We start from the raw sequence: 22,181 nt of genomic DNA on the forward strand, positions 1-22,181 counted from the left end.
CTGATTTTTCATGTTTCCAGAGTTCTTTTGCTGATTCTTTCTCAACTGGCTTCTTGGTCGAGAAATGGCAGTGCTATGATTGTTTTATGGCCCTATCTTCAAGTCCCCCAGGGTAGTTCCTTGACAGTTCTGGGGAGAGGAGTGCTGGTGCTATATTACCTGAGGGGTGTTTTAGCAAGTTTGATGAACCTCTTGGGTTACCTCTGATCTTATGTCTTCACCTCTTCCCAGTGGAGTGTAGTGAGTTTGGTTTCCCAACTTCAGCTCCAAGCTGGTGGATTATACTTGTGTGTATGAATTCACTGCTCCCTAATAGCTTGAGATGGAAGGAAATATGTTTAGCTGTGGGATAGTACCCTTTGTCATTGATTGTAGTTTGTGTGGAGGACCCAGTTAAAGAAGTAATCTTTTGTCCCCATGGTAGGCTCTGGTCCCTAAGGTGAGTTACATGAATGCCCCAAGATTTGGGGATGTGTGGCTTCCAGGGGTTGCTTGGACGCTACTCCACCCCTAAGGTGTGTGTAGAGCAAGATAGATCACAGCTGGAGTGAAAAAGCCTGGGTGTGTGAGCTTATGGTTGCTTATCCTGCTGCTATTAGTGGGAAGCCACTAATATAGATTTCAGGGCCATCTCTGCAAGTTTGGAGGGATGCTCCTGATGAGAGGGATCAACTTATACAATTGGTGAGGTCTCTGGCCAGGTTTTTCCTTCTGTTTCCACAAATCCAGGCACTTTCCCCTCCAATCATTCCACTTGTGGTTCCTCTCCATCTACGATGGGTTCTCAAGCTTCCATATCTCCCTCTGGCCCACGGGCATGTGTCTTGACCTGTCAGTGGCTGATAGGGGAATATCCAATTGTGCACCCTTTCCCCCCCACTGGACTCTAAGGTGAGGTGGGTGGGCCTCTCTGTCTTCAAAAGTCTCCGCCAGAGGGATGCTCCAACTAGGGGATGGGGAATGGCACTCACCAACAGAGCCCTGCTCTCTTGAGCTCCTCCACACCCTTCCAATGATCACAGGCTCTCACTTGCCACCTAACTGCCATCTGTGCTGTCAGAGGTAAATGTTCCAAATGCCTGTGGGCAGGAGGATGGGGATAGAGACCATCCCCGGCAATGAAAGCAGGTCACTTGGCACAGAAAACTCTACTGGCTGCTATAGCATGGGAGAGGGGCTGCAGACTTCCTGCATCATGCTAGATTTTGGAGTGGCACCCATCTGTCCTCCTCACCAAGCCCTAGTTGTGACAGAGTGACCACTCTCCTCTCTGCTCCTGCTGTAGCAACTTTCCTGACTGAGGCAGGCTTGGCTGGGATGCACTCTCTTTGCAGGAAGTACTTTACTCAGCATGAGGCACTTTGGTAATTTATGCAGGGTGGGCACAGCTACATGCCTAGAATGACTTGAGCCAAAATTACTTCCTGGGATGTCAGGAGTGGAAGAGCTGTGTTAAGGGGACATTCATATGCAGGGATGCTAACTCTTTGGTACTCATGGCACTCCCCCGTGGATTGAGAGCCCTTCATCTTGTTGCAGGTCTGAGGTACCCAAGTGAGGAAAGGAAGAAGAAACCCCTTGCACATTCCTTGGGCTCTGAACCTCCCTGGAGTTAGTTCACACTGGTTGCTCCCTTCTCTCCGCCTCTCTTTCAGTTGCTCAATTCCTCCTGGTGGTGTTCCTGGACTTCACTGGTGTCTGTTCCTGAGGTCCACTTCTCATAAGCAATCGCTCTCCACTCTCCTCAGTCCAATCCTCAAGTCTTAAGCAGCAATGGTCAGACAAACTTTGTCTCTAGTCAGCCATCTTGGCTTCTCCCTCTCTACTGCCTTTTCCATCCTATGCTATTGTTCATGCTGTTTCCTCCTCCTGAAACCATTCTCAGCAATTTTTACTTCTTTAATTTCTTATCATACTATAAGCCTAGTTGATACTATCATTCATGAAGCCTTTATTAGTCATATCTTATCAAAAATAATCAATATTTATTTTATAACTGCATTTTACTATACTACCATATATGTGTTACTTTAAAGAAACACTTCTTGTTCACAAAGAAATAATGGAGTTATAGAAAAAAATAAAGTTAGGGAAGACCATTCAAATCTTCAGAACTTTGTAATCTAACCTCAACAATAACAGCAAAAGTACTACTAAAAATATTAGTAAAGATTACTCTATATTAGCATATGTATTCTAGAATCAGGCAGCCCATCTTTAACAGCCTTTAACTATCTACCAACAGGTATAAGAAAAGAATCTTGGAGTGTTCTAGTTTAAAAGAAAAACTCAAACAATAGTAGTAAGTTTAAATTCTGAAACCAGAGGTCACCAAAAATGCATATCTTATTGTATTGGTACTTATATTTCCTACTTCAAGATATTGATCCTGGAAGATGTTTGCTTTTAATAGGTACTGCTTTCATCTACATTAAAAGTATCATTCAAGAAGAACCTGTTATAAAGGATTTGTTGTTGCTGTTAACACAAGGGAAAGTGTCACGTCCAGTTCCCCAGATCTCTAGACATATATGAAAGTGTATTGGACTTTGAAGCTGTTACTGGCACTAAACAAGGATACTTCTGTTGGATTTTTAGTACTTCTTAATGTCTTCATATACTGCTTTAAACATTCTCTTAAAATATGATAAACTTACTCCTGATGACTTGAAAACATTAGCATACTAGGGAAAATTGTGTTAATGCAACTTAAAATTTATGCTGACATCATTCTCCTCTTACCAAATGCATATGAGCTAATTTGTAGTAAAGAAATGTACCAGATGGGTGCAGTGACTCATGCCTGTAATCTTAGCTTTCTGGGAGGCCAGGGCGGGAGGATAGCTACAGCTCAGGGGTTCGACACCAGCCTGAGCACAGTGAGACCCTGTCTCTATCCCTAGAAACAAGAAACAAACAAAAAAAGACAAAAAAATATGCAAAACCAACAAGAAATGTGCCTAATAGTAGAATAGGGTATAATATTTAGCATAGACCAAAAACTGTTTTAAATTCTGTGTTCATATTAACTAATTTAATTCATATGATTATATGTTATTATTAACCCCATTTTATAAATTTAAAACAATACACAGACACTGAATAACTTGCTCAAGATTACATAGCAAATAAGTAGCTAAGTGGGATTTGGGCCTGGGTGGCATGGTTTTAGTGTCCTTTTTCTTAGATACTACACTATATTACTTCTTTGAAAAGGACTAATCTTGATTTTGGTTTATTCCTACTAATGCCATATCAGTACCTCCTTTAGTACTTACAACATCCTGTCTTTTATGTCGAATTCATTTATTTTTTTTCAAACTATGTGTCATATTTGGTTCAGAAAATGTAGTAACCAAAGTTTTGATCTCTGTAATATCTTTTGGTGTGTGACCTTGAGCGATTTGTTTACTATCCCCATATCTAAACGATCTTTGATCTGCAAAGAGAAATATTTAGGTTGCCATATCCAGTGTCTTTCAAATCCTAAATTTGGTTAGGATCTCATACTCATATTCATATATATCAACACTTGGCACTTTCTGTGGGCATATAGCATGTGGGCCCATATGGCAGTAGTGTCCTGTTCCAAATTTCACTGCAAGATTATTTCTTTTTATATTTCTGTTATTAACAGATTTCATATACTATTCTTTAATCTTATGATGCATTTATTTTATATAAATATAAATAAAAATTCTTCAATTTTTGGCTTCATTATTCAGTTTAGTTCAAAACATTTGTGTAACCACTATATGTTCTACAAATAAGAAACAAGGATAAATACAACATGGATTCTTCCCTTGAGGTGCTGGCAATCTAATTAGTGGTTGATTTGTGAAACATTGGTTAGAGAGCTTAGTCTAAAAAAAAGACTTGTTCTTTTAAAAATGTCTTCTGTATTTCTCCATTTATGATAAATATCAGATCATCAGATACAAATAAACTTGCAAAATGTCTTTTTAAGTATTTTGTAGCTAATTACACATGTCTATAAATATTCAAAAACTAACCTTGTAAAAGCTATTAAGAAAAAAAATCACTGAATTCTGTTCACTGTTTTGATTGTCTAGTATATTTATTACTTAACATTGTAGATTTAAACCAAAGAGAATAAAACGTCTTTTAAAAAAGTTTATATATTTTACAAAGCAAAAATTTGTCAGCTAACCAAATAAAAACCATAACTATTTAAGCATTATCTATATCCTTGAAATTATGCAAAAATGTCAAGAAATAAAATAAGAAATTTTCAAATGATTTATTGATTGATTTGCTTTACCACAATTTTAATTATGTTAAGTAAATAGTAAAAGTCACTTCTCCCCCAGAGGTAATCACTGTTAACTATTAAGTATATATCTTTCTTGATTTTTTCAAATCATACAAAGACCTACATTTAACTTCAAAACATACTATTTATTTCAACATGGGATAAGTTAGAAAAAGAGTGAATGGGCAGAAAGACTGTTGTACAGAGATAAAGATAAAATGTACCCCACTCTGACATTAAAATGTACCATTCCTTTCTTGCATCCATCTGCATCTCAAAGGTTAGTCTCACCTATACTGTTTTTAGTACTTAACCTTGAAGGTAGTAAAGACGATGAATTGCTATTTTCAATTTTTCCACAACATTTTAGTGAAATGATTAGTACATGGCTTCACCTTTATAAAAAGTGACAAAATAATTGTTGAAATACCCACCTCCTTTTGAGATTTCTTTTTCACAGCTATGTAACCCATCAATTTAATTTCAGATGATTACAGAATAGTTTTACTTAACCCAATATCTCTTACCAACACTTGGACTTTCTCTTTAGAAGTTCTACTAAGAATGTAAAAGGTGGTATCAGATCACTTCAACTATCAAAGTCAAATATTAACAAATTTAATCGTCATCATGGTTAATGATAGTTTTAGTAACTGGGCTGAAAGACAGCACAACACTAATGTCCATGATAGGAAAGAATCAACAAATTTGTGAAAATTATTTTTATGCATATGTTAAGGCTATGTTGGTCTTAATTGAAATGCTATAATTAAATGTCATGGATATTCACCCATCAAGGACAATGAACTTGAATTCTCAGAAACATGTTTGAATTTTACCCCTCATTGTTCACAGCAAGGACACAGCATTCTTTATGGCCTAGCATTTGTCACAATGTTTAAGGCGTTTTCTTAAGAATGAATATCTTTCACAATTTATATGTAAATTACTTAATTTAATGATTTTTTCATATGCTGAAGACAAGTACAGATAATTATTAGTTTGTGGTGCCAACATGCAACACACTTTATTTTCATTATCTCATTCAGTCTGCACAATAGCCACAAGAAGAAGGTATTAATAGCATTTTTGTTATACAAATTTGGAAACTGAGACTTACCAAGAGTTTCACTTATCTAAAGGTACACAGCTTGTACACGTCACAGCCAGGATGCAAAACCATTGGCTTCAATTGCTATGCTGTTAATCATATATATAACTGTTGCTAAGATAGTAAAGTAATGGATCATGATGCAACACAAAACAACTATTGCTCTCTAAGATTGACTTCATTTATAAGTGAAGTAGGCTCCCCAACTAATGTATCTTCCCAACTAAGGGTGTATTCATTCGTGGTATCAATACCCTATTCCATATTAAAATCCTTCTTTTAAGATGTCCTGGAGATTTATTATACAGCATAGTGACTAGCTATAAATAATGTATTGCATGTTTGAAACATGCTTATAGAATAGACTTTAAACATTCTCACCATAAAAGAGTAAGTATATGAGGTGAGGATATGTTAATTAGTTTTAGCTTATCACTCTACAATGTATACATATATCAAAAAATATGTTTTACCCAACAAATATATATATGATTTGTATATGTTAACTAAAAATAAATAAATAAATGTAAAAATGGTTTTAGAAAACATAGCACGATGATAAATGCATCCAATCACATTTTGTGACATGAAAGAAATCACAGCCATTGTAGAACCAGCATCAAAGAAAGCTAAGGGAAATATGAACTTAATATTAGAGAAAGTGAGTAGAAAAAGTACTCAGAACACATCTGAGACATAAATGATTTACTTTATAATATTGTCATTGACTGATCCTAATGCAATTCTGATATGAAGTGATTTAGTCAGACTGTATTAAGGTTAATGCTTTTCGTAGATTCAGCTTTCAAGTAATAATAGAAATAATCCAATCTAACTCTATACCCTCCAGTTGATTTTACACAGGTACACACACACATATACAAATGCCCCATGTTTTACAAATCTTCTTTCCACTTTTTGAAGTGTACTAATCTTGCCATTTCCCAGGAATAGAAAGGAACTTAAGATGATCCAATGGATTTTTACATAGCATATTTCTTTAAATGTTCATATAATGTGAGTTAATACTAATATGACACTAAGCCATTTTAAGTGAGTTAATATTTATTAAGCACTTAAAATAAAATCTGGCATATAGTATGTACTGTGTAAGGATTATTCAGTAAACCCATTCATATCTTCATAATTCAGTTAAATTTAGGCTTCTGCATTTATTAGATTGGTTTAGCGATTAAAAGGCTCCAGCACTAGACTTGTTGAGTTGAAATACCAATTCCATTACTTATTAGCCATATGACCTTTGCCAAGTTAATTTACATCTCTGGGCCTTGGTTTCCTCATGTATATAATAATAGTACCTATCTCATAAGTTGTTGTGAACATTAAAGAATATTACATATATAAAACTATTAGATTAATGCCTAACAGGAAACACTCAATAAATCTTAACTGTTTATATAATCTCTATTGTGCATGTATACAATTTATGATCTGTCATTTTTAATGAAATATTAAAAAGCTAATTGGGATGCCTGAGCCTTTTGTATATCATCATGGTTTCCTTTTTATAACACATTAGGCTCAATATGTAATGAGATTTTCACTTTTGCTTTTAGCCAATTACCATTGAACCTGAAGTAACAAGTTCCTCAATGGAACCTGGACCTGACTCTGTGCCTCCAAATCAACATTTGTCAATGGTGAGTAAATTGAATTACTCCATTGTGAGCATTGAGAAGTTCACTATTGGGGAAAATACACATAAAGCTTTTCCACTTCAGAAATGTTCCAAATGTGGTTTTGAATTTGAGAAACTAAATAGAATTTGTTTCCTTACAATACCATTTAAATAAATATAGAATCATACTACCATAAACTGTAGTTAATATTTCATTTCAGGAATCTTGGAAGAACAATTCAAGGTTAATTTATTCTGTCAGTAATTTATCGAGTAGTTTAAGTGCTATCAGTAACTACATGAACTCTTTGTATTCTTCCCAAGTAAACATTGGCCAGTTTTCAACATTTGATTCTGTTGACTATTCCATCCTTGAAACTTTCTGTAACACTTAATTTTTCTGTGACTATCTTATTTTTCCAACTTCTCTGCTTCTTAGTAGCTTTTACTAGCTCTCATTCCTTCGAGTAATATTCACAGCCTTTAAAAAATTGATCTCAACCAAATTTTCAACCTCATCTCTTTGCAATTCTCTGTCCTAGAGTTTACTAGCCACATTATGACTACTCCTAGACTTGCAAATTCTCTATATGCTCTCACTCTTTGTGTCTTTTGATACTCTTCTGTGCTTAGATTTTTCTCACCCCTCTTCTTTCTCAGCCTGGGTAATTCTTACTCATTCTTCAACATTGACCTCAAATGTCACCTCTCCTGTGAAATCTTGCTGGACACCCTCAGGTAGAATTAATCAGTTTCTTCTTCTTTGTGGTCATAGGCACTTGGTAAATAATACTGTCAACTCATCACACTTCATTCTAGTTACCTAAATGGTGAATAACCACATGTACTCACCATCAAATTGGTACTAACTGATCAAGACTAAGGTGCTCACATGGTAGTAATATTCACTGGGTACCAGTCAGGTGAGGGGGCTGGGGGTGGGTGAACTCACAACTATTTTTTCTTACTGATTTTTGTAATTCAAGCAAATAGCATAGTACCTTGAACATGGGGACACAGGAATTTAATGTTTGTTGGATGGATGGATGGATGGATGGATGGATAAATGGATGTATGGATCGATGGATAGCCAATGTCCCAGAGGGAGGCCAGGTCAGAAAAACATGAACCAGTGTGAGTAAACTAAAAATACTATTTTGCTCATAATGTTCAGAGAATAAGACAACAGAATTTCAGGCACAGTTCATTCTGGTGTTTATATTTAGTTATCTCCATCCTTTTTGCATAAGGAAAGGAGACCTCAGAATCTAGTCCTAACAAGATGGGATCATTTACTTTTCTAGGATACAAATGCTCAGAGAATACATCTTAGAATGTTCCTGATTCCTCTGACCAGATCATAAAGTAATTACCTCCAATACCACATTCACAAAGTGAATTTCCTACATTAACATACATATTCACTTACCAACATACTTTTATTTAACAATTTTTGAAGCATGTTTACCAAATAATACATAAGTACAGGAAAATGAAATTGTTTAGCTACTGTAATAAAAGCAACTTCAAAGACTATATACAGAAACTTCTCACTTCCATTCCCACATAAGCTAACATAAACAGAAATATATCATATTAAGGAATAATAAATCATTCTATCTAACCAGCTCAATCTTCAATTAAGAGCGATATAAACACATATTAGCAATTTTATCATCTTATAATTTATAATATTAATTTGTAAGATAAAAATACAGTTGATTAAATTTACATAGGAACCACATCTTGTCAATGTTATAAAATATTTAAAAGGTAAAAAATATCTAAGCTCTTCTTCCTAAATGGTGGATATACAGTGCAAAATAGCCACCTGTTGTATATTTGCTCTCATCATAATTTCCTTGGCTGTGCAGAAGCTTTTTAATTTGATCAGGTCCCACTTATTTATTTTTGTTGCTGCTGTGATTGCTTTAGGGGTCTTCTTCATGAATTCTTTACCTAGGCCAATGCCTGTAAGACTTTTCCCAACACTTTCTTCTAGAATTCTTAATGTTTCACGTCTTAGGTTTAAGTCTGTTATCCACCGTAAGTTGATTTCTGTGAAAGGTGAGAGATGTGGATCTGGTTTCAATCTTCTGCATGGAGTTATCCAGTTTTCCCAGCACCATTTACTGAATATAGATTCTTTTTCCAAATGTATATTTTTGTCTGCTTTGTCAAAGATTAGATGACAATATGAGAATTGTTTTATATCTGGGTTCTCAGTCCTGTTCCATAGGTCTGTATCTATGCTCCTGTGCCAGTTAAATGCTGTTTTAGTTACTGTAGCTTTGTAAGAAAGCTTGAAGTCTGGTAGACTGATGACTCCCAATATTTTTCTTTTTCCTTAAGATTGCTTTGGCTATATGGGGTCTTTTCTGGTTTCATTTGAAGCATAGGATTATTTCTTCTAGATATGTAAAGAATGATGATGGTATTTTGATAGGGATTGCATTAATCCTATAGATCACTTTAGGTAGTAAGGACATTGTAACAATATTGATTTTGCCAATCCATGAGCACGGTAGGTTTTTCCATGTGTTTACATCTTCTACAATTTCTTTTCTCAGTGTTTCATACTTCTCCTGATATATGTCTCTCACCTCCTTCATTAATTATATTCCTAGGTATTTAATTTTCTTTGATGCTATTGTGAAAGGTGTTACATCTTTGATTTGATTCTCAGCTTGACTGTTATTGGTATATATGAATGCCACTGATTTGTGTGCATTAATTTTGTATCCTGAGACTTTACTGAATTCATTCATAAATTCCAGGAGTCTCTTGGTTGAATACTTGGGATTTTTGTTGGCATTGATGGGAAGACATTGAAACACCCTTACACTGCTAGTGGGACTGCAAATTAGTAAAAGCCCTGTGGAAACCTTTAAAATTCTATTTTTACATTTTGTGCTCCTTCCTGATGAAAACAGAATTTTCATCATTTTTCATTAGGTTGTATTCTTATTGGTCCTTGTAATGTTAACTGAAAAGTCTGTTACCTGATTTTTCCTTTTAATATGCATAACTATACAATTAAATAGAAAAATGGCAAACAACAACATATTACCAGTGAAGAGAAACAGCCTGCAAGATGTTAAAAGGTGTCTGTCAGATTCAATCAGTGCATTCTGAAGTATTTTCTTCTTATTTAAAACATCACACATACTTTGATATTAATATGTTTCTCCTGCCCATATGAAGGGATTGCATAATCAATTACAGATTATTTGAGTTTTCAAAGGGAGTACTTTTCAATGTGAATCATCCTTTGTTAGCAAACCAAGTTTTGTTATTGTTATTGTTGATCTATTACACATTGAACTTGAACTTACTCAATTACTTTTGTAGATTATTGGGAAAAATAGGTACTCTGAAAAGGCCATGGAGTGCCTTATAAATGTAAAGCCCTGAAGCCATTGCCCAAAGATTTTTATACTATTTTTCTCTTGATCAATATTGATCATTACTCATTTTCAGGAAGTATAACTTCCATATTGATGATCCATTCTAGACATTGCAAAGAAATTATTCTCTATAAACATTTATTTCTGATACAATTTCATCTACTCAAATCTTTTATGACTCTTTATTACCTACAGATTTATTTCAAATATATTTGTTTGTAAATCAAAACCACGCACTAAAATAGCGTCACTGTTTTTCTCAATGTCCTTATAGTGTTTTTAATTTTGCTTGTTTATTTTTTCATTACTGCCAGTATGGGTTTCCTACTCTCCTCAGAATGTACTATTATGTATTCCTAGCTGTCTGCCTTTGCTCAAACAATTCCATCTCCCTGAAAATGCCAAACTATCTTCTTTCTGGTTGTCTACATGCTGCTGTCTCTCCAAAGCTGATCTCTACTTTCTCCACGAGGTCTTCTCTGACCATTCCACTTCTTATAAAATGTCATAAACTGTCTTTATATACCACTTTGAATTGTTATGTCTCTTTTATGTGGAGATTCTGCTTTGTTAACCATATTTAATCTCTGAAAGAACTTGGTTTATTTTTCACCAACTTAAGAGAGTAACTTGTGTATACTAAACATACCACAGAGATATTGTGGGTTCAGTTCCAGACCACTATGATAAAGTGAATATCACAATAAGGCAAGTTACATAAATATTTTGGTTTCCCAGTTCATATAAAAGTTATGTTTACATTATACTGTCATCTATTAAGTGTACAATAGTGTTATGTTTATAAAACAATGTACATAGCTTAATTTAAATGTCTCTTATTGCTAAAGAATATTAATGATTATCTGAGCCTTCCATTAGTAATAATAATTTTGCTGGTGAAAAATCTTTCATCCATGTTGATAGCTATTGACTGATCAGGATGGTGGTCGCTGAAGGTTGGGACGGATGTGGAAATTTCTTAAAATAAGACAACAATTGTAACCCAAATGACGTTTTTAAAGTGCAAATCTGGCAGTTTCCTGATTAGAATCTTTTGATGGCATCCCATTCCCTTTAATATAAAGATCAAACCCCTTAGAACATGAAACCTGAGGCTTTTGATAATTTGGCTCTTTCCAACCTACTCCTTTAATCTCACTTCTTTCCACTCACATCCCCTCTGCCTGACCCAAACCCATGTCAAAGCAGTCTTTGCCTGGAGAACTCATAGTTATCGTTCAGATGTCTTAAATATCACTTCCTCGAGGTCTTTGCCTCGATAAGAGACAGAACTAAACTGGTGTCAGAGAAAGCATATTTGACCCCCTAAACTATTTTTTTGGACAGTCTCACTCTGTTCCCCGGGCTAGTGACCCCTAAATTCTTAATCCCATTGTGACATAAACTATTTTGTGTCAAATTATTAGCTACCTAAATTTAGTCGAAATTTGCTTCAGCCATTTTTTAGCCGTTCAGTCTTTAAAATTAGGATCGAATATATTGAAGCATTTTCTCCTTTGATAATTTGATAAATTATTTACACAGGTTTCCTGTGAAAATCGTGAGTATTTAAATGTTGGATGTCAATATGTCAATGTGCTACCTTGGGACCTGAGGGAACTATTGGACACTTATAAATATGCATGCATAACATAGGATCCTATGAATAGAAAGGGAAGTAAATATATGAAAATTTTCAAAAATGATAATAAAAAGTATAATATTGAGCTGTATTTGTTCATATTCTAAAATTGAAGATAACCAAGGATAAAAGTTCATTTTCATATACAAGATTTTAGAATATCCCAAAATTCTGCTTAAGGTTGTATTTCTGAATTCTGGATCCCTGAAAAATTTGGGGGAAAGCAACTCATTAAATTTTATTTAATGATATGGGAATGAGTATTTCATGTTACCTATAAATATGATTTTAAGTTAATTGTAAGTGTTTCTATGAATTGAAGAATCTTAGCACAATTTCTTCCTGTGAGAGCTGAATTTTTCTTCTGGAAAAGATCAGGTAACCCCTCTTTCTAGATCCAAACACAAAGGTACTTCCATTTGCCAGTATACTTTCATTGGGGGTTAAATTTAGATATGTTTCCTACTCTTAGAAGTATATATTTTGCTTTTCAGAATTAAAAAAAAAAAGAATTTGATTCCCACACCAGAAATATAGAATACTGCATTTTTTAAGATTTTTAATTTTTTTTTTATTTCAGCATATTATGGGGATACAAATGTTTAGGTTATGTATATTGCCCTTGCCCCACCCGGGTCAGAGCTTCAAGTGTGTCCATTAACCAAACAGTATGCCTAGTACCCATTATGTGTGAATATAACTATCCCCTGCTGCATTTTTGTATGAAAATGTACCTTCTCTTTGTCCAACCCTTGAGCTGATATATGATATGTGAGAGTTGAAAGCAAACAAGGGGGAGTGCTCCATGGCTCCTCTACCACCAGCACTAACCTAATTTTCTTGTAAGGAGTCTCTAAGTCTTCCTGCTGACTTGATATGGCTGAATTCTTTATAATTAAGGTATAACCCAAAACTAAGATCTGCAAACCATAGGTCAAGAGCACAAATAAATAAGATCAGATTTCCAGGATCGAATTGGAAATACAAGTTGGTAGATAGGTTGAAACTGTTGGTAGACTAAACACTGTTTGACATACCTCAAAGCCTTGACTCTAGTACCAAATTTTATGATAAAGTGGGAGCTAGATCTTACCTAACATTTTAGTATAAGATCCTGGCTGAATTTTTTCATGATGGGAATGGAAATGTTATCTCACAACATTTGGTAAGACAAAATATTCTTACCTTCAAGCCCTCTACAAACAATATTGCCATTCTGTAGTTTTACAAAATCAAGCTGCAAGTTTTCATTTTCATTTATTTTTCCAAGCTGCATATAGTTTTATGCCATTTCTTCTTGACCCAATCAATGACATTCACTTAAGTTTGCTATATAAAGATACCTTGAGCATTAAGCTCCAAATTTAAAAATCAAGAAATCTAAACTGCCAGTTTAGGATCTTCAAATTTAGGAGTACCTCAGAAAGCACCCAGATAATATAGCAGACTTTCTCTCTCTGCCTCTTCCCCCTCACACACACACACATTATATTTAAGGATGTTGTTTTAATATCACCTAACAATATGTAAAAATATGTTGAGAGTCTTTCATTTCTGGGAACTAGATGTACACTGAACATTATAATATTACATATAAAACACATAAGAAGACTCTAAAGGATGGAGAGAAGAAAGCATCCAAGGAATGACAAGTTGGTGAGTTCTCTGGGTTTCCTCTTTTACTCATATATTCTAGACTTAGAGCATAAAATGCCAGAAACCCAGAAATGCCAGCAAAAGAAGACCACAAAATCCCCAACAGAGCCCTGCTCTCTAACCAAAAGGAACAAGGAAAATGCAACCTACCAAGACAGAAAAATGTAGACAAAAATCTCTCTACTCCAACCAAACACCACAGAAAAAATTGTAGCTCCATCACCACCCAGAGCAGGAGAAGCCAAGTGGGAAACCTAGAATTCCACCTTCATCAGGCTGTAGTGAAATGCCACAACCACCTAGCTGGATAGTATAAGAAGCTAAATAGGGATCTTGGAATTTCATCAATGAGGCCTCCCTCTCCACAGTGTTAGTGGAGACCACATGGGGAGCCTGGACTTCAGCCTCATCCAATATTAACCAGGGACCACTATTCCTCCCCACTGGGGTGACGTTGGAGGAGATCTCGTGGAGAGTTAGGTCTTTCGCCACTGCTCAGTAGTGATGAGGCCACCACTTCTCCTCCATGTTGTCAGTGGAGGCTATATTGGGAGCAGTAATAAGGCACTGATAACCCAGGAAGTTATCAGCGAAGGTCTAGTGGAGACCCAGAACTCCCACCTCTGCCCAGCACTAATAAAGAATTCCTCTTATCTCATGTGTCAGTGGGTGTCTTAGTGGGGAACCTGAATTTCTACCCACAAATAGTAGTATGGAGGCAGCATTGCCCCTTCTTATGCCAGAGCAGTACAGTAAAAGCCAGCTAAAACAGGTTTAAATAAGATACAAAATCTCATAATATCATACCCAAAATGTCCAGGTTTAAATAAAAAATCACTCATACTGAAGGGGGAGAAGGGAATGGGTATATACTTCCATAATGAGTGTGATGCACACCATCTGGGGGATGGTCACGCTTGAAGCTATGACTCGAGGGGGGATAAGGGCAACATACATAACCTAAACATTTGTACCCCCATAATATGCTTAAATTAAAAAAATGACTCATACCAAGAAGCAGGTAAATCTCACTCAAATGATAAATAACAATCAAATACGTTAATACCAAGATGACTCAGATTTTAAAATCATCTGACAAAGATTTTAAAGGAGCCATTATAAAAACACTTCAGCAAGCTACAGGTTGAATATGTCTTATCCTAAATGCTTGGGTCCAGAAGTGTTTTAGAGTTCAGAATTTTTTGGATTTTGGAATATTTGCATTATACTTACTGGTTGAGAATTCCTAATTCAAAAACATGAAATCCTAAGTGCTTCAGTGAGTATTTTCTTTCAGTGTTATATTGGTTCTCAAAAAGTTTCAGATTTTGGAGCATTTTGGATTGTAAATTTTAGGGTTAGGGATACTCAAAAAATTGCTGGAGCAAATGAAGGCAAAGAAATTTTCACAGTAAATAAATAAATAAAAACCGATGGAAATTTTAAGATAGGAAAATGCAATAACTGAAATAAAAAACTATGGGTTGGGCTCAATAGTGGAATGAAAGGGATGTATCCAATCTGAACAACAGAAGGAACATAAAGTGAAAAACATAATGAACAGACCCGCAGGGACCTATGAGACTATAACAAAAGATCTAATACTTATGTTAGTGGATTTCAGGAATGAGAGAAGAAAAAAGTGAGTATAATAAATAACTCCTTACACTTCCCCCAAAATGTCATTTTTGTTGTTTTCCTAGTCTATAATACATACCTTCTTGTTCTTTTCCATCTCTCCAATTCTACACATCTCTCAAGACCATGCCTCAATGATTCTGTTACTTCTGCTTTTACCTAGAGAGCACTCCTTTTCTGAGGTCACTTCTCTATTATAAAATTTTTAGTTTTTAGACACAAAAATTTAAAGTATATTACTCTTAAACATAAAGTGCTAGATATATAGGTTTCTAATTTTTCCACATTATTTTATCTATGCAACTAAATTTTTGGTCCCTCAAAGCCAGATATTATTTCTTAATCAATAATGTCTTATCTCTCCAATGTTATCAAGAAATGAAGTGTTCCATTTATGTAAATATTCCTGGGAACTTCAATTTACACTCTTCAGTAGCTAAACATTTTTTCTTTTAATCATGTCTATTGGAAACCAATCTAAAATATATTTTTCACAGCTCCCTAACTCTTGAACAGTTTATCAAACATAATTTAATCTTTTCTTGATGAAGTCATATTCACAACTTTGAACATCAGTTATGGTACTTCCATGTGATACAGTGACACCTAGAGATAACAAGTTTTTAAAATCAATAACCCTATTTTACACATAATACAGTAGGATTTGAGTGCAGGACCTGAAGGTGACTCGATACCAATAGAATAAGTCTTATAACAGGATTTGTTTTCTCTGCTTAGAGATATGTTTTTGCATACTTAGAGAACTCTAGAGCTGGAAATTACCTAAGATACTATTTAATAAAAATATTAGTTAACTAAATTGAACTACAGAGCTAGTTGATTGCAGAACCAAGATAAGACAGAAACATATGATACTATAATGACTAAAATAACCACTGGTGTGTGGATAATTTGCCAGTCCAACCTCCAGACTAATAGTGAATCACTGTATGTCTGTTTGTGTGCCCACAGAATCTAGCACATTTCTGGACATTTAGAAGGTTGTTGCTTATAATGAGAGATATATAATAGATAACTACCAAAAGCTGAATAGCATTCCAATAGAAGCCTTTATTATATATGAAATAAGAATATTATTCATAAGTATGTATTATGCATAGACAGATTGTAAACTACTCAATCTTCCATTTATATCTATTTCTCTGTCTTTTAGTATGCAGTGATGTCCAAATCTTTATTCATCTTTACTCTAACAATTGATGCACTGCCCTGTGATCATAATATTAATATATAGAATACCTGTACCTGCATTTTTTTGTGAAATATCTGAAATGAATGAAAAGACTAGTTGTTTATGGATGGTGGTGCATTTTTAAGCATACTTTTTTACATGGAAAGAGGGGGTTTACCTCCGAAATGAAAGGGAAGTGGAAGTTCTCAGGAAGGAAGGAATATACAGGGTGCTTTATCTGTCCTGGCACATTTTATTGAATTGTGAGTACATTAATTTTTCTGATATGAGATTTAATACATTTTGGTTTATCTGAATTATTTTATCATATTTTTTAAATAATTGAGAATATATTTTTCAATACTTAGTATACTCTTATTGAAACTCTGAGATTAAATATAATATACTTTTTTATAAGCCTTTATTAATTTATTTTCCTTAGGTCTGAAACAGAATTGTGTCTTTTGCCTTTCTGTCCATGCATATCTTGCTTTTTACCTTGATAGGATCCTCTTGTTATTTCCTTTTAATGAAACTAAAATAATTTGACATATTAAAGCTATACTTCATAATTGATAGTTATGACTCAGCAATTACTGGTATTCAATACATTTATATCATAACAAATCATAGCAAATCTAATTAACCCATTGTTTGTCAGTCTCTCAAAAGTCCACATAAATAATGTGATGCCAACAAGTGCTAAAATTTCACATCAATTTTTAAAATAACATATGACTAACTTATACCAATGATGACAAAACAAACATTATAAAATAAAATCTTTTAGGGGGAGAGGGTGCAATACCTTAGCACAATATATTCAGTTATTTTCTTCTAAGTTAATATTTCTCTTTGTATTTTTTCTTGTTAAAGTTGAATCTCCCCAAAATCACTCACTAATTCTTAGGGGACACACACACACACACACACACACACACATATATATATATGTATAATATATTACATATATTATATATACTTAATGTATGTAAAATATATAACTAATATATATGTTATATATATTAAATCTGGGAATCACATATTTACACTAAAAGTGAAAATAGAAAAAAATATTTAATTGACAAATTACACTAATATCAGAAAGATATTACAACACTAAGTTCAATCAATCTAGATTTTGAAGGACAGAAAGACTAAAGGAGATAGCCATTTAAATGAATTTCCTGGATAGGAAAACTAAATACCCATATACAAAAGAATGAAGTTAGACCCCTACCTTACACCATACATTAAAATAACTCAAAGACCTAAAACTATAAAGCTCTTAGAAGAAAACACATGTAAATCTTTATAAACTTGTCAATTGTTTTTTATATGTCAAAAGGCAATAAAAGTAAAATAGATAAATTGGACTTCAGTAAAATTAACATTTTTGTTTCAAAGGACACTGTCAGTAAAGTGAAAAGACAAAATACAGAATGGGAGAAAGTAGTTAGCAAATCATATATCTGATGAGTGTGTAGTATGCAAAATATATAAAGAATTCTTACACTTCAGACACAAAAATACAAATAGTTCAATTAATAAATAAAAGACTTACATAGACATTTCACCAACGAAGATATACAAATGTCCAAAAGGTACATGACAAAATGTTCAATATCATTAGTCATTAGGGAAATGCAAATCGCTACTACAATGAAATATGCTTCACACCTACCAGGAAGACTATTATTTTTTTACAAAAATAAAACCAAAAAAAAAAAAAAAGCCCACAAAATAACAAGTTTTGGCACTGATGTAGAGAAATTGGGACCCTCATACGTTACTGGAGATAATATAAAATGGTGCAACTTCTGTGGAAAACAGTTTGGCAACTCCTCAAAAAGTAAAACAATGAATTATCAGATGATTTAGTAATTCCATTCATGTATTCATGAGAATTAAAAGCATATGTCTACACAAAAGTTTGTACACCTGTGTTTATAGCAGCATTATCACTTATAACCAAAAATGGGAAAAAATCAAATGTCTATCACCTAATGAATAAATAAACAAAATGTGCTATATTCATGCAATGGAATATTATTTGATCATAAAAAGGAATGAAGTATTGATATGTGCTACAAACATGGATGAACCTTGAAAACACTGTGCTCTTTTAAGAAAGAAGCTAGTCACAAAAGCCCAAATATTATATGATTCCATTTATACAAAATGTCCAGAACAGATAGTTGCCAAGGGCCAGGGGACAAATGGGGAATGACTACTAATGGGTTCTGGTTTTCTTTTTGGGAATATGAAAATGTTCTGGAATTAGATAGTAATGATAGTTGCAAAACTTTATGACTATGTAAAATCAGTGAAGTATACATTTTAAATGGGTGAATCATGTGGGAGTTGAATTATATCTCAATAAAAATATGTTCTTTGTAGCACACAGTAATTATTGGCTTAGCTTAGAAAGTAATTAGAATAAGTGCCTTTAGGTTAGGACGTATTATAGTTTTCAATACCTGGTCTATAAACACCCTGGAAGACTGGAGCTAATTCATATTCGTATTCATATTCCACAGTGGAAGCATATGCACCACTAAAACCAGCAACCATTAAATATCAGTGCTCCTTTTGAACCCAATGAGCTAGCTGTTAAACATTTATTATCATACCACTGATGGAAATCCACACCACATATCTTGGGAGGCTTTGGGATGATGGGTGTCCAGGAAAGGAAAGGACTTAAAGGACCCTTAGTGACTGTACTACTGGAAGGAAGTGAAAAAGTCTAATCCTGTGATAAGTTTATGAGGAACAGAAAGGTGTTAAAGTTTGGAGCTAGGTACCTCTTGTGGTTACGTAAGATTAGCAAGCAGCTATTTCAGTTGACAAATGCATTCAAAGATGTGCCTATTCACACCACCTTCCCTTCCCAACCTTGTATACCCACCCAAACAAACAAACAAAAATGTAAAATAGTAATAATTTGTTGTAGCATTAATGATTTCAATGATAATGTGACTCTAAATGATCTTTCATTTAAATTGTTTGGAAATCAGTGCTTCCTGTCTCAGTTTTCATTTGTTGTGTCTCAGCTTGGCATGCTCAGCTGCATCAAGAAGAGAAAGCCTGCCTATTCTAATTAGCCAGAGAGCGAGGTTTTAGTATTTCCCAAATTATTTCAACTTGGAATTGAACAAAGAAAAATAATCTGATACAGTGAAAATTTCCACATCCTTTCTTTGTTGGGCCAGTTACTTTTACTGTATATTAAGACAATAGATCGGCTCACGTCTATAATCCTAACACTCTGGGAGGCCGAGGTGGGTGGATCTCTTGAGCTCAGGAGTTCAAGACCAGCCTCAACAAGAGCGAGACTCTGTCTCTACTAAAAATAGAAAGAAATTAGCTGGACAACTAAAAATATATAGAAAAAAATAGCTGGGCATGGTGGCGCATGCCTGTAGTCCCAGCTCCTCAGGAGGCTAAGGCAGAAAGATTGCTTAAGACCAGGAGTTTGAGGTTGTTGTGAGCTAGGCTGATGCCATGGCACTCTAGCCCGGGCAACAGAGTGAGACTCTGTCTCAATAATAAAAAAAAAAGACAATACATCAAACATCATCCAAGTATTTTTAATTGGCTTCTGAAAGCAGCAGTTAAGAATACAAATAACTCAGGGTAAACTAATCTCCACTTTTGAAAAAAGTTCAAAGCTCATATTATACTAATGGTGAATCAGAAACATCTCTGTACATTTTGAAGTTAGCACTCTATTTTTTCTAACACTTGCATGCTATGGAGATTCTATTTTGCTTGAGGCTCATTTATATAGGCAGACATTCAAGTTTTCTATACTAATCTTTTCTCATTTAGGGTGATTTTAATGTTACTCTCATTACAGGGAGAAGTACCTTAGTCTTTACTATGCAACCTAATCACTGAATGTATACTTTAGAAAAATCAAACAGAATAAAAGTCTTGAAAAGCATGATCTACAGTAGTTATAAGCTACATATAATTGTTAAAGTTTAATACGTTAGCTTCTGCATGATGGACCAATAATCAGATAAGATTTTAAGATTATGATAATTCTTTTTTCCAAAAGATGTTTTAGTGCAATAATTCATAATAAATATCCTCCTCACTAAGAACATTTTAAAATTTTTTTCTTTCATAGTATTCAACTTTGCAGTTTGTTCTGAATATTATAGTCTTCAATTTTGCAGTTTCATTAACATATCTACTTTAGAATGATTCATCATCCTTTAAATTATTTGTAATTTCCTTTTAACAGCATTATGTAAAATGAGAAAACTGCCTGAATTCTAAAATTTTCTCTGTAAGAATAATTTTTTTCTTTCATATAGGTTAATATCTAAAGAACATGGATATATGTGATTTTTAAACATTTTGTAGAAACAGTTTGGTTTCCTGCTTAAAATTATTGCTTGAAAAGGGTGAAATATTTAAATTTTAAGTAACCCTTGTTATAGAAATTTGAGGACACTATTCAAATAGATAAGCCAAAAAGCCCTTTTAGGGACTTTGTGCTGTTGTCTTCTATGATTCCAGTTATGTTTTATAATAACTCCTAAAATTATTTTCCTCTCTATGAGTTAGTGGTGATCCATACAATATTTTATCTTTAATTAAGACTTTGAAGAGCTTGCTTTACAGTTGCCATATATTTCCAAGAAAGAAATTAACAATACTTACTCTAACACTTATAATGTATTTTATAATTATTCTCCAACTCTTAGCTTTCATCATTGAGTAAAATGCTAAGTTAATTTAGAATCAAGATTATTAAAAATGATAATTCAACATACACAGAGGACAAATTACTCTTTTTTAATTTAAGACTCTTTAATTTCTTAGTTCATTAGTCTTTTTTATTATCAACAATTAGCATCAACATCATCACTCTTTTAAGAGATGTTATAGTTAATAAACAATTACCTTATTTGTATTGAACAGACTAAAATTAATTGTTATTTTACACATCACTACAAGTAACAAGAGGTTTTGTCAGAATATAAACAAGTGAAATAAAAATTTTGATAGCAACTTATAGTAGTTGTTTTGCTGACACTTAAATCACTGAAGTCTGTATTCTTTTTTTTTTTTTTAGAACCCAACTACAACATGGTATATACTGTGTATTCTGAAAGAAGAAATACATAGGGAAGTGTTAACCTTAGTGGAATATCTTATGAGAACCTTGCTACCCACTTTCACTGTATACACCATATAAAAAATCTAATACAGATTTATCTTACTCTCTAAGGAAGGATATTTTTAAAATGTCAAGTGTGATGATAAAATACTTTGTAGACTGATGATTAATAAAGAATGTATGGCAATCTCCAAACTACTTCTGTATGAGTACGTCTACATAAAGGGAATCTCTCATGTTTAGGCAATTGTGATAAAGCTGCTATAAACATTCATGTACAGGTTTTTGGTAGACTTAAGTTTTCAACTCATTTAGGTAAATGCAAAGGAGTATGATTGCTGGATAATATAGTATGAATATGCTTAATATAGAAACCTACAAACTGTCCTCTAACATGGCTGTACCATTTTGCATTCTCAACAGCAATGAAAGAGAGGTTTTGTTGCTCCCATCCTTGTGAGCATTTGGTGTTAGCAGTGTTTTGGA

At 33.8% G+C, this 22,181-nt stretch overlaps 1 long non-coding RNA gene across 1 annotated transcript; it reads left to right on the forward strand.

Annotated features, from left to right (window-relative positions):
* The first annotated feature begins 6,960 nt into the window (after positions 1-6,960).
* On the forward strand, positions 6,961-21,890 carry LOC142865913 (uncharacterized). The gene is made up of 2 exons (XR_012916002.1): positions 6,961-7,045; positions 21,651-21,890. It is a non-coding gene; the product is annotated as an uncharacterized LOC142865913 (long non-coding RNA).
* Positions 21,891-22,181: the final 291 nt, after the last annotated feature.

Source organism: Microcebus murinus, chromosome X, assembly GCF_040939455.1.
Source record: "Microcebus murinus isolate Inina chromosome X, M.murinus_Inina_mat1.0, whole genome shotgun sequence".
In the NCBI taxonomy this organism is placed as follows: domain Eukaryota; kingdom Metazoa; phylum Chordata; class Mammalia; order Primates; family Cheirogaleidae; genus Microcebus; species Microcebus murinus.